Here is a 12,915-nt window from a genome sequence, read left to right as displayed (position 1 = left end):
GTGACAAAAGAAGTGCGCGGCGCGTCTCGAACGCATACGGCGAAACGGAAGGAAGAGACGAACGTGGAGGTATCACTTCGCGGGGGCTGATAACCGTGAACGTCTCGTGCGCGCACATATGTGCACGGTGCACAAGCACAGGCACAGGCACACGCGCGCACACGTATACGCGCGCCTATGCTGAATTATGCAGCCTGCATATTTTCCGGTCTGTTTGGTGGGTCTCAAAGCCTAACCGGTAACCCGGCAGTCTGCGCACACGCACACGCACGCACACACACGCCGGGTGACTCGTCTGCAGAAGCCACGCAGAACGCGCGAAAATTTTTCAATTTCACAGCAGGCTGCGCCTGCAAGAGAGCCCGCCGTGAAAGAAGAACCTCCCTCGAGCGGGGACGATTCCAAACTGAGAATAGAATAATGATGGGGCCGCAAAGAGATTCGCAGAATTTCTTTGCGACAGGCGGCAATCTCGTTCTCCCATTATTAGCTTCTGTACGCTCAATCTGGATAGAAATGTCTCGCGACATTTTTTTTTCCCGATATATAATAGGTAATCAAGGAAATATGATTATATTATATTATTATAAATAATTTATAATTTGCCATAGCAAGCAATTTTATTTATTGAGAGAACTCGTAAATGAAAGATAAAAAGTATGGAATTTTAATTATAGATTTTAAAGACAGATCTGTGACATTAATTGCGAAGTATCTATGAGACTGTATATATGGAGTATTAGGTAACTGCATGATCATTCATTACATTAGATCCTAGAAACTTTGTTCCTAAATGGAAACTACTAGTCTACGTCGCGCTTCGTAGGAGACTTTGTCGTTTATTATAAATTATAATTCAATTTGCCGCGAATGGTCATGATATGACAGCGACGAGATGTCGTCGGCGTATTATTGTAACGCACGTAATTCGCCGATTGATCGATCGACGATGATTTAATGAACGCTGGCGAACCGGCATCGTTGTGCCGAATCGAACGATGCGTAATTTCCGCGTGGCCGGTTTATAAATCCTGATTAATTATTTGTCACTGAACGTAGTACATGAGTACTTTGAAAATTCAATAATTCGGCGGCGCGGTTTATAGCCCATTATTCCCTGCGAAATTAATATCTACCGCTCGGGCCGATTATTTCGACATTGAAAGCACTGTTGTTTTGATTAATCTAAACCGTAGCCGGAAAAAGCATCTATCAACATCGGAAACCGATCCACGACCGAGAGAGTAAGCACAATGTGCGTCGCGCGATGCGAATTTTATCGCAACTCGGTCCCCGACAATGCACAAATCCTACTTCGTTTCTCTCTCTTCTGCCCATTGTCATTCAAAGAACCACTATCAAAAGTCTGGATGGTCCATGAGAGACCACTAAGCCAACGAGCCCGAACGAATAGAAACGCATGACTTGCATTTCTGTGACGGATTGCGTGGAACTTTTTTACGTCTCTCGTAATTTTATAGAAAACCTGTCAAATTACGGGATGCCGTTACTCCGCGTACACGTATAGACGCACGCACATAATCGTGCAATGAATCTACATAATAACCGACAACAGCATTCGTATATTTTCTATCACGCCATCGATTTGTTTTCGCATCTCCGCCATTCGCCTATATACGTATAGCGCGTTATGCCTATTTGTTCGCCATTATCGATCATTTGCCAAGTGCTTGGAACTTTAACCCTTTTACGAAAGACTCGTGAAATTCCATGAATATCTATGTTTTTAGTTGAATAAGAAATAGAAATTTGTAACATGCAAGATACAAGTCTAACGGTAATATTTCATTTGTTGTGCGACAAATTTTTTAAACGTATTGATTGGCTACAAGATAGAAGATTTCTAGAAATTCGAGAACTTCTCTATTTTGTAACCAATTAACATGCTTAAAAAATTTGTCGCGTACAGCATATGAAATATCAACCTAACAGTGCATAATTGTCTTTTTGTCGTTGGAAATCAGTGCGATTGTATTGCGAACATTACAATTACTATACATGTAATACGATTGATTTGTTTTTTAGCTGTACTAAAAGTTTCATCTGTTTACATATAAATTTATATTAGCTAGTTATTATAACACAAATATAATTTTAATATTTTTGTAGAAAATTGTAGAGTTTATTTCATATATATAAACCTACACATTAATATATAAATTTTATATACGATATTATATTTTAATTATTATGAAAATAAAATAATTAAATTATTTTACTGCGTGAAATATTAACTAATATTAATTTCCTAATAATAACATTTGATTACATAACTGTAACAAAGCGCAAAAATAAGTACAGCTAAAAAACAGATTAATTGGAAAATTGATTGAAACTCGCCATTTCGCGACGTCCCTCGACGTCCATCGATGCATCTTCCGCTGCAATTATATGTATTTGCAATACTATTCGGAAATGATGCAGGAGTCTTTCTGCGTCGTCCCATATCGATTGCACTTCATTTCGTTTCACTTAATACGCGAAATTCGCGACACACGAAAATTCACAAAATTGCAATTTTAACAAATTTAATAATTCACGAATTTAATTAATAACTCTAACAAGTATTTGGTTAAGGAGTTCTATATGTCCATACTTCACTTTACATCACTTCATTTCATGTACAATGCACTCGCGACGAAAAATCTACGATTTTATTTGCAAATTTATTCAAGAAATATTTATGACAAGACACGAAATTTACAAAAATTTTTTAACGATAATCTATCACAAAGTATTTACGAATTAAGTTTGAAATACGATTAATCACGATCTTGCGCGGCAATATTAACATGCGACGCGCGCACTTTGTTATAGCGAAACGAAACTTACGAATCCGTTTAATATAAAAACGTTGTTTTGCAATATTTTTGCGAAGATTAGAAGATTACTTCGCTTCGCAATGCCTCTGCCTGCAATATTCCTGTGAAGATCGCTCCGCCTCGCAATGTGTCGCAAAGCACAATCTTTTTACGAATATTATTTAACAGAAATTGATTGAAACGTGTATAAAAAATACAAATTTAAACATTTTAAAAATTTTTAATAATATCGTTAAATAAGATTTATATTCCTATTAGAAGCGAAATACTCGCAAAGTAAATAAAAAATAGAACATTTTTTAAAGGCCGAATTGCAAAATATAATGCGGCCAGAATAATTATAATTTTATAAAGTTTTCTATCTTCCGCGAACTTAACTCAGTTTGTTTTTACGTGGTACGAATATTATTATATAAATGACTAAAAATTGCAGAAAACGAACAAAAAAAATAAAAAACAAAAAATTGCCGTATCAAAGAGCGTAAAATAATCGCGATCTATAAGATATGACAGTTTTGAAATCATATTCAAGCGTCGATTTCAACGCTAATTACAAAAAACATCCCTGCTGAAAATTGAAGCGCCGATAACAGATATAAAATTAAATCACGATTGTATATTTTGTATTGTAAAATTATAATTTATATAATTTATACATCAGGTCGGAAATACATGTTATAACAAAGTATTCCTATTTTAAGCGATTTATTTTGGTAAATATTTTTTTTAAAGCGAGAAAAATATGACTTATATTTCTTTTCCGCTCGGCGCTTCGTATGCAAACAATCATACCTGCATGCAAAAATCTACCCGCGAAATGAATCGCACTGATTTCAGATCTCTAAAAAAAAACCATTACCCGTACCCTAAATTCTACTCACCGATGCTCCGTCTATCCAGAACCAGCTGCATCTCGAATCTGGATCTGCGATAAAAATATAACATCGCCAATTAGATTTAAATTGAACGAACTTAAATTGTCTTTTATACAAAAATCAAAATTTCATGATTTTAAAAGTTTAAAAATGATCGAAATAAGCTGATTAAGAATGATATATAAATGAATATGTGATCTTGAATTAACGTGGAAATTATGAAATATATTTTTTGAATTATATTAACACATTTATGAGTAAAAAGAGTTACCCTTTCCGAAAATCTAGTCGGCGTTGGGAAGAGATATCTGAAAAGAAAGATATAAAAGTTGAAAGTAGAGTAAAAAAAATTAATGACCCTTGCATTTTTTTACTGATATTCGGCTAATAAATGACTTCATCTATCTTTTTAAATAGATCACTCAAATAATAATTATTTGGATTTATCCTACTCAAAAAAATTGACGAGATTATTTATTAGGTATAGTTGAATATTTGCCAGTAAAAATGCAAGTCATTAATTTTTTCAACTTTTATATCTTTTTTTCGGATATCTCATCTCATTACCGACTAGATTTTCGAAAAAAGCAATTCTTTTTACCTCTAAATATCTATTGCAGTCTAAAAATTTTGATTAAAATCCAAGTTACAAGGATTTTAAATAGAAAAGCGCGTAAGGACTTCCTCAGGACTCAACGGATTAATAAATAGACGGGAATAGATAATCAGTTTTACAAGAAAAAGATAATTTATAAGTAATAAATAATTTACTTACCCCACGATTGCTTCGTCGTTGCCCGACGCCACCCAGGCCTCGTCCTTCTCTCAGCTCTTTCGCCGCTGCCTCGCTGGCGCTTCCCCGACACTCACTCGCGGTAAAGACGATTGATCACGATCGCGCGATACTTTACACGGCACTCCCGATATTACCTGTACGCGACGCGCACTTTAGTACGGCGAACAAACAGCGCGAGAAACGTTACGATCCGCTCAAGACTCGCGACGCACCGAATTGGCACAACGGCCGCAACGCTGAAACGGTTAGGAAGGAAATCCGAAAATTGCGCGGCCAACTTCAGGCGTTATAGCCGCCGCGCCCCGCGACGCGCCGCGTCACAACGACGCTACTACCCTTAGCTGCACAGACTGCACTTTATACGCACTTCCGCACTTCCGACTGAGATATGTATATTCCGGATCTTCCTATAACAAGCGTTTTAAAGAGATTATTACATTAGTACTACATGAACACGCAAATAAATATGCTAATTAAGACTGAAAATGCACATGTTTAAAGCGCAATACCCGAATATGATCCTCGCTTTGCCGACTGCTCGAGTAACTTTATTTCGATCGAATAAGCGTCACGTCGTACGTGTTTTAAGAAATCGCCAATGTATGAGCGCCAAGTTGATACTGCGCGGTTGATAAATGTGGCAATGCGAGGCTAATGAATAAAACTGTATATCTACCAATTAACCGCGTCGCGACACCGCGCACCGGTCAACTCAGACGCGGCCGATCCGTCGACGTTCCATAAATCAATAAATCATCGAGAAGCGTCGAGAAATACATACGAGAATTAGATTGGCAACTCGATACTGCGATACTACGTGAATTGAGTTGACGATTAAGACGCGGTTGTCCGAAAATCTATGATCAAAATTCATATTGTCCACACGTGATGCATCTCTGATACCCAAAACCTGGGAAATAGCGTGTTATTAATAAATAATTAATTAATTACGGTCGATATATCTCACGGCTCTCTTTACTTGAATCTTCCGACGAATTCGCGTATATTACTCCGGCTCTCAATTCGAAAGCGACAGGCGCCGCGAATGTAATTACATTGAAGTTGATTACGTTCGAATTAATAAAGAATTCAAAGAACGACGCGAGATTCGATTTTAAGTATTGTTAAAGAAGAAATTATCTACCCGTGACAAAACAATTCCCATTCCCTCAATTCCCTGTCGCTTTAACGCTCGCTTTAAACGAACGGACTCGCGCGAATCATCCGCCTCAATAAGTAGTCGCGGCGTCGAGATGCTTACGAATTAGTCGCGGGAGTTGACTATTCACGAGGGGACTGACAATCGCTAATTGTTCACGGGGAACGATCGCGTTTCGATAAGTAACGCGACAACACGCGGAGCGACTCGCGCTGCCTGCTTACAGCTCGAGTCTCGGCGGGCGAATGATATCGCGGCGACCTTGCGTAAACACACCGGCGCCGCGGCGCGCCGTACGTTACAATACAAATACCAATACAAAACAGCGCCCCAGCCGAACCGACCAAAGCATTTAATTTTGAAAGAATAGATTGTAAATGAACGCTGAATATTCTGCTCCTTTCGTATTTTAGATTAATTAATCGTCCGCATCTACACTCGAACAGTCATATCGCTTGAGATTACAAAATTAAATACAAAATTGTTAAATAATTTAATGCTTCTGTTAAGTAATAATAGAGAAGAATAATAAAGTTACTCTTTCTTGATTTCACGATTGAAGAGCATATTTTTAAATCATTCTAATATTTTTACAGAATAAAAATAGATCGAAAGAATAGAATTATATTACGAAATAAAGGAAAGCGTAAAGTTTTCAATAATTAATCTCCGCGAAGGAGATTTCAAATAATTTAAAAATAAACATTTTTATTGCTAAAAAATGAAAATTTGATATATCGTAAAATGTATTAAATCTAAATTCTAAAATGCGGAAAAAGCTCTGTAAAAATTTACTTTCTTATGAACTCCCTCTCCTGCCATGCTGTATTTCTCTGTTCAATATTTCATGATACACATTTCATTTTTTCTCATTTTAATTCAACACTAATTACGCGTGTGAAATATTTTTAAACTTATTTATTATATGTTGCAAATTTAATATTTCTCGCGTATATCGCCTTTTGTAAAATACAAATAAATATTCTAAAAATTGCTAATTTTATAACACATGAAAGCAAAATTCTGATTTGTTATAAAATTTAGAAGAATTTATATATACGATATATCCAGATGTTATAGAAATGTAATAAAATTCTTTTTCGACGTAATACCGTGATATTTATAAAAATCATTAAACGTTAAATTATTTTTGCGAAAAGAATAGAATAAACTATTAATAATAACTTATTAAATTTTATATATAGTGGACGTATATATAAACTATAATATTATTACTAAATTATTAGTTGTTATTACTTATAATTATAATATACATTAATATTAATTCTTATACCGAATATTAAAACGTGGGAGGGAGTTCATTAAATAATTAAATAATTACAATTTTCCTACTAAAAATATAATGAATTATTTCGATTATAAAATATCCACGTCACGACATATCAATTAAAAACTATAATCGCAATATACATTATAATATATATGTGTGTAAATATGTATGCATGCATTAATGTATAAGTATAAAATGTGATAAAGACAGAACATCGTTACTTCATTACAACGAAATTATTAAGTCTTATAATGAAGAGAAGGAATTGTAATACTGCTGTAACATTGTTCCGATTAAGGAATCGTCTTACATATTTTAGCGTGTTAAATATTATCGGCGCCACGATATAGTGTGCGTATCATTATTGCCATGCTCACTCGCGCGCGCGGAGCGCGTAGTATCACGTACGGCGTGATTGACCTCCGCGAGACCTGAACCGAGCGCGCGCCTTAGCGGCGAAGAGCGTCCTACCCGAATGCCTGACAGGATCAGAATGAATAGGCATTACGAGCTGCGTGTATCTTTTACACACCGGATTTTTTTTTCTCCTCCCGCATGGAACGCGGCACGAAAAGAGTATACGAATATGATTTATGCAGTACGATTACAATCGATGTATATCCAATATGAATTTATTAGAGATATACACTCATTAAATATGAAAATTACTTATGGAAAATATGGATTTGTTGTAAACACATATAATATATTTAATTTATTTATTTAGAAAATTTATTATTATATATTGAGACTGAATATTTCATCGTAATCTACTTAATTTTTCAAAAAAAGAGAACACATTTCTTGTTATTATATAATTTTTAAGGATTTTCAAATTTTTATTTATATAAAAAAATGTAGGGAATAATTAATAAGAAATTATTTCATTCAGTTACAGTTACAGTTAATGCATTGTGTTTCGTATTATATGTACATGATACAGGATATATTATTATCCTATATTACATTATTATCTCATTCTATACGTATATTTTTTATTTTATTATATTATCTTGCTCTCTTGACTAAAATTAATTTATTAAATACACAATTTAATATTAATTTATTACAAAAAATATAAATACTATATTACATATTAATATGTTCTCTCCCTCCCTCCCTCCCTCTTTCTCTCTCTCTCTCTCTCTCTCTCTCTCTCTCTCTCTCTCTCTCTCTCTTTCTCCCTCCCTCTCTCTCACTAAATTAATTTATTTATATAATTCATCATTTTCTAAATAAATAAATTAAAATATGAATGTTTGATATCAATTATCTAATCTATAAACAAATTTTAATAATAAACTTTAACTATAAATTAGCGATTTACAAATCAGCGTTTTTAGTAAATAAAAAAATAATTTGGAAACTACGAATTATTAGGAAAATTAAATGCAAATTGATAAATAATCAAAATTTTAAATGTAATAGTTTGATATTTGCATGCAAATTAAAAATAGATTAAGACAAATAAATTATAATTATTCGTTAAATAATGATTGATTATAAAGAACAGACAAAATCCGTGAAGAAGTTTAGTTGCGTCAGTGCGTAATTAATAGCGATTATGAAGAAATTACAAGCTCGATTGATACGAATGTCACTATTATTTTAGACAAGCCTACAATCGTTGTAATAATTAGACCTAAGCGCATGACCATAGGAAACAAATATCAAAACGTGCAACAGGTAGCTTCAGCAAATAACGTTCATCACTTTTGATGGAAGAGAGAATGTAAAAAAACAAACGAATAAATTACTCTGGCGCCAGCGAATCTTCAAAAAACTGCTTTATACCGTGTCAAAATAATTATGCACAAATACCGGCATATGGGAAAACATCACTTTTAATCGTTTTAATCACATTTTACCATTATACCATTATTCCTTTTAACAGCTCATTTAATTATGGCTGTATAAAAGTGCAAATTCAAAAAGTGGCATTAACGTCTGCTTTTACCTTGTCCTAATTGCCTTCTCCTTCCGTCTCCTCTTAGCGAGCATCGATTAGTTCTTTTCCTCGAGACCTGTCGCTGCAGTTTCTCGTCACTGGCCTCGACACTCCGTTTCGCCGACTTTTGCACATTTTTAGAAATTCAGGTTGCGTTAAATTGTCGGGCACGAATTGTGCTGGCCGCGTGTTGCACTCTGATTCGATGGCGGTCACGTCTACGCTGCACGCGAACCTCGATCGCACAGCACGCATACGTCGACTGAAGATGGCAAACCTAAAAGAAGGATTTGGCGTCAATAGAATTCATTTCATACATGAATGAGAGATATTCATTGTATTCGGAAAAAATGTTTGTGTCTTATTTATGTAAATGGTTCATATATGTAAGTATCAAGAAACTTAAGAAAAAGGATTTTTTATGTTCTCTGGGAGAATAGTTCTGTCAATGCCGAGGCCAGTAAATATGTAAAATAATGTATATGTATGTTAAAACTTCGTTAAAACAAGAATATTCTATAATAACAATTACAAGGTATTATGGTAAAAAATGATCATTGGCCTCGTGCATAAGTAATTTGCAATCATAATCTGAATAATCGTAGCGCAAATCGAGCCACTTGTAGTTATCCTGATAACAAATGCCCGCGAGATTCCTAGAACTACGTAAGCAACGAGAAAACGAAAAGTGCAACCTAAAATGATGCAAAATAGCGCTATTATCAGAGAAAGATAATTCTTCTATATATCACTTAAATTCTTCGAAATGTGAGAGAAATGCTGCTCGAAAAAAGAGAAATCTAATCACTTCTCGTGAGGCCACTCTGTGATTATCATCGTGACAAATTACAGAAACAGCGTGACACACATGGCTGCACCATGATTTAACGCGATATACAAATTATCCAACTTTGTAGTCGCCGTTGTAATTCGAGGGGTATGAAGTTATTGAAGTTACGATTGCGGGTCTGGCGTATACGGTACTTGATTACTAGGGCGATTACAAAGTTGTTCCCTCTCGAATGCCCCTTTCGTTTTTTTTCTACAGTAGTAGCACAAGGTCGCCAGAAATTCGATAGCGTGTGGCAATTGTTTGAGAATTGACCACCGTACGGGAGCGAAAACAAACTCTGGAATTCGATTGAACATCATAGAATAGCCAACAATAGAGGATTATACATTTAAAATAAATAGCGGCGAAATAGCGCAATAAGTAATAAACATGATAAAATATGCAGATGATATCTCTATCAGCTTTGAAATATATATTAATGTATTCAACGTAAATTTGGGAGGTAGATCGATCGTCCAATGTTCATAAATTACAGTCCATTCATCAAGCGAAAATAATAAATTATGATGTTAACAACATCGGGACGTCAACAAAATAATAGAAAACACATTATTCAGTCGAGAGAATGGGCTGTGACCGATGATTCTCTACTGAGCGAGGGAATAATATGTAATTATTATTGCCGCAATTATACGCAACCAACCACATAATCTCTCCAAACATTGTAAATATTCTCTCCGACAAGCTGCGCAAAAATATTATTTTAGCCCCTCTGTTTATAACGTTTTATCTGTCTTTTGCCCTCGTCAACAAACCCTCATAATTAGTCCAATTTCGCGGAGGGTATATATGGTATATACTGGCTTTTTAAAATGAAATACTTACTACGTTTTCTGCGAATTTTCTACCGCTCTTTCTTTTCCCTCTCAATGCCAGTGACGTTAATTGCTAGCACTACTACCCACTCCAGGAAACCTAAATCTTTAAACGGTTTCATCAGTAGCGAATATCAATCAACATTACCAATTCTCTCTCAACTGAAGGAAAAATATCAAGAGACATTTTCGAATTTCCGCGGACATATTTCGATAATTATGGAATCGTTCAGTTAGACGGTAAAATTTATAATTAAAAGATCGCGCAATTAAACAGCAATTATTTTAAAAGAGCTCTACCTACGAAAAATTTCTATTCATATATTTTTACTTTAGTAAATAACTGATGTACATAGTTATATTATCTTCACTTTCTCCTTTTTTTCGACTATACAACATCTCACCATGTAAATTTAATTTTTCCTCGCGTATTTTTACTATGTAGATTTTTAATTCTGGCGTACACAATAATTATGATTAGTAATTCAATGTTTCGAGTTCTGTTAAAGAAAGGACATGTATAAGATAATTCCCCCGCAATATACTCGATGGAGAAAGACATTATTATAGAACTCATCGCCTTCGTATATTATCTAACATACACCAAAAGAGAGAGATATGTTTCCTCCATAAAATAATTAACATGGAAACGAGCAGCAAGAGACTTCGCGTCGCGATACTGAAGAAAACATGAAAATAAACAGCAGTCCATTATCGTTCCCTTATTTCTTCCTCGCCAAGTAATTCCGCGAGCCATCAGATCGCCAAGAATTCATCGAACCACGGTTTCCATCGCGTAATAAATTTTTCCTCGAAGAAAAGTTATCGCAGAGGTCTTCCTTCGCCCCCCTCAATCGTGTTTTGCAATAATTACGAGGCAATTAGACACTATACAACATAACAATGAATATTTTATTGCAGGGACTTATTACCAGAGGGGCTATTATTTTTGCGGGTTGGCAGCTAACATTGGCATATCCCACAATAGACTTCTTCCTTTTTTTCCGTTCGACGGAGAATGTCATTTCGATGTCGTTTCGCGTTATATAGGAGCGCGTTTATATTAAATCGATAGTTCCTTAGCGGTGACGAAAATTGCGGATATGTTGGCTGCTGCAGCCCACGAAAAGCGGACGTCTGAGGCGTCAGAATTTAATTACGGAAATGGAAGCGGCTTATAACTGTCGTAGCACCATCGCTACCACCATCATCACCACCGACACCGGAGTTTTCCGCAAAGCACGGTTCCGGTCGCGCGTCTGCAAAATGTGAAAGCAAACGAGTTTCGCTTATGTATTCAGTGGAAGACACTGAGAGAGGAGATGTGATACGACAATGGTCACGTCGATCAACCTCCGAATGCAGATTATACGCTATTTCTGAGGATCTTGTGGCTCTCGACAGTCGGATAGAAATGTGAGCTGGATATAGATAGAAATAAAATTATTGGTACATTAAGTAGCGTGATATCCAATTTCATTATGCACATTTCTTTTTTCACTCAATATTCAATTTTAATAATCACAAAATGTTTAATAAACTGCGTAAAGTATACAACTGTGTTATATGTAGATAAAAAATTAGGAGAGAAATATATAACTTTTACGGAATAAATGATCTGAAAAAGCTCGAAAGACGATAATTAATCTTCACGTTTATTTATTCGTTTTGCCAAGCCATCTTTCTTCCGATTCTACGAATTTGCAGCAGCCAGTCTACGTTATACATAAATTACGAAGCACGGTATAAATTATGCAACGTGCTGAAAGAAACTCATCAGAAAGACCGTTAACTGAGAAATGAAACGCTGAATAAGTAACGACTGGCTAAGCGACGCGGCATTATTAATAGCAACATATTCTTTTTAATTAACAATTAAAACGACTTTTCGGTCAATGTTCTGACCATTGACAATGACTCAGGAACCAACGGCAATGTATTATATTCTATATCGAACGAATGTCATACGCTTATTGGTACGTAAAATATAGCGAGGCAATGTATACTTTTATCTAGTTTGTAATTAGCGATTGACTAGTCGGTCGATCTTTTATCCTTACGGGTTTCTTTCAGTCTTTTGATTCATCAATACACCCCTACCGCCATCATTTCATCTCACTGGAATGGATACGCATTGCTGCATCGGTCAGCAATAGCATTGCAGCATTGGACATCGATTAATTTTTAATACTATGCACGATACTAAAAGTGTTTGCCGTTCGAGAAAATCATGAAGCGACGAATAAACAGAAAAACTAACCATCAAACTTCATTACGTTATAATAATTAAGGTTTGTAATCTATATTAAATAGTTTTTGTCTCGTCCGATTTAAG

General features: G+C 35.2%; 1 long non-coding RNA gene across 1 annotated transcript in view; it reads right to left on the bottom strand.

Moving 5' to 3' along the window:
* The window catches only part of LOC139808858 (uncharacterized), a 146,467-nt gene extending 141,702 nt beyond the window's left edge, over positions 1 to 4,765 (bottom strand). Inside the window, exons 1-2 of the long non-coding RNA XR_011730963.1 lie at positions 4,494 to 4,765; positions 3,725 to 3,768 (exon numbers count right to left, since the gene is read on the bottom strand). This is a non-coding gene — a long non-coding RNA (uncharacterized lncRNA). The remainder of the gene's footprint in view (positions 1 to 3,724; positions 3,769 to 4,493) is intronic.
* Between the last annotated feature and the right edge of the window lie 8,150 nt (positions 4,766 to 12,915).

The sequence above is a fragment of the Temnothorax longispinosus genome, chromosome 2 (genome assembly GCF_030848805.1).
Source record: "Temnothorax longispinosus isolate EJ_2023e chromosome 2, Tlon_JGU_v1, whole genome shotgun sequence".
Lineage (NCBI taxonomy): Eukaryota > Metazoa > Arthropoda > Insecta > Hymenoptera > Formicidae > Temnothorax > Temnothorax longispinosus.
Note: the sequence above shows the minus strand (reverse complement) of the source record. Positions and strands in the feature narration are given on the sequence as shown.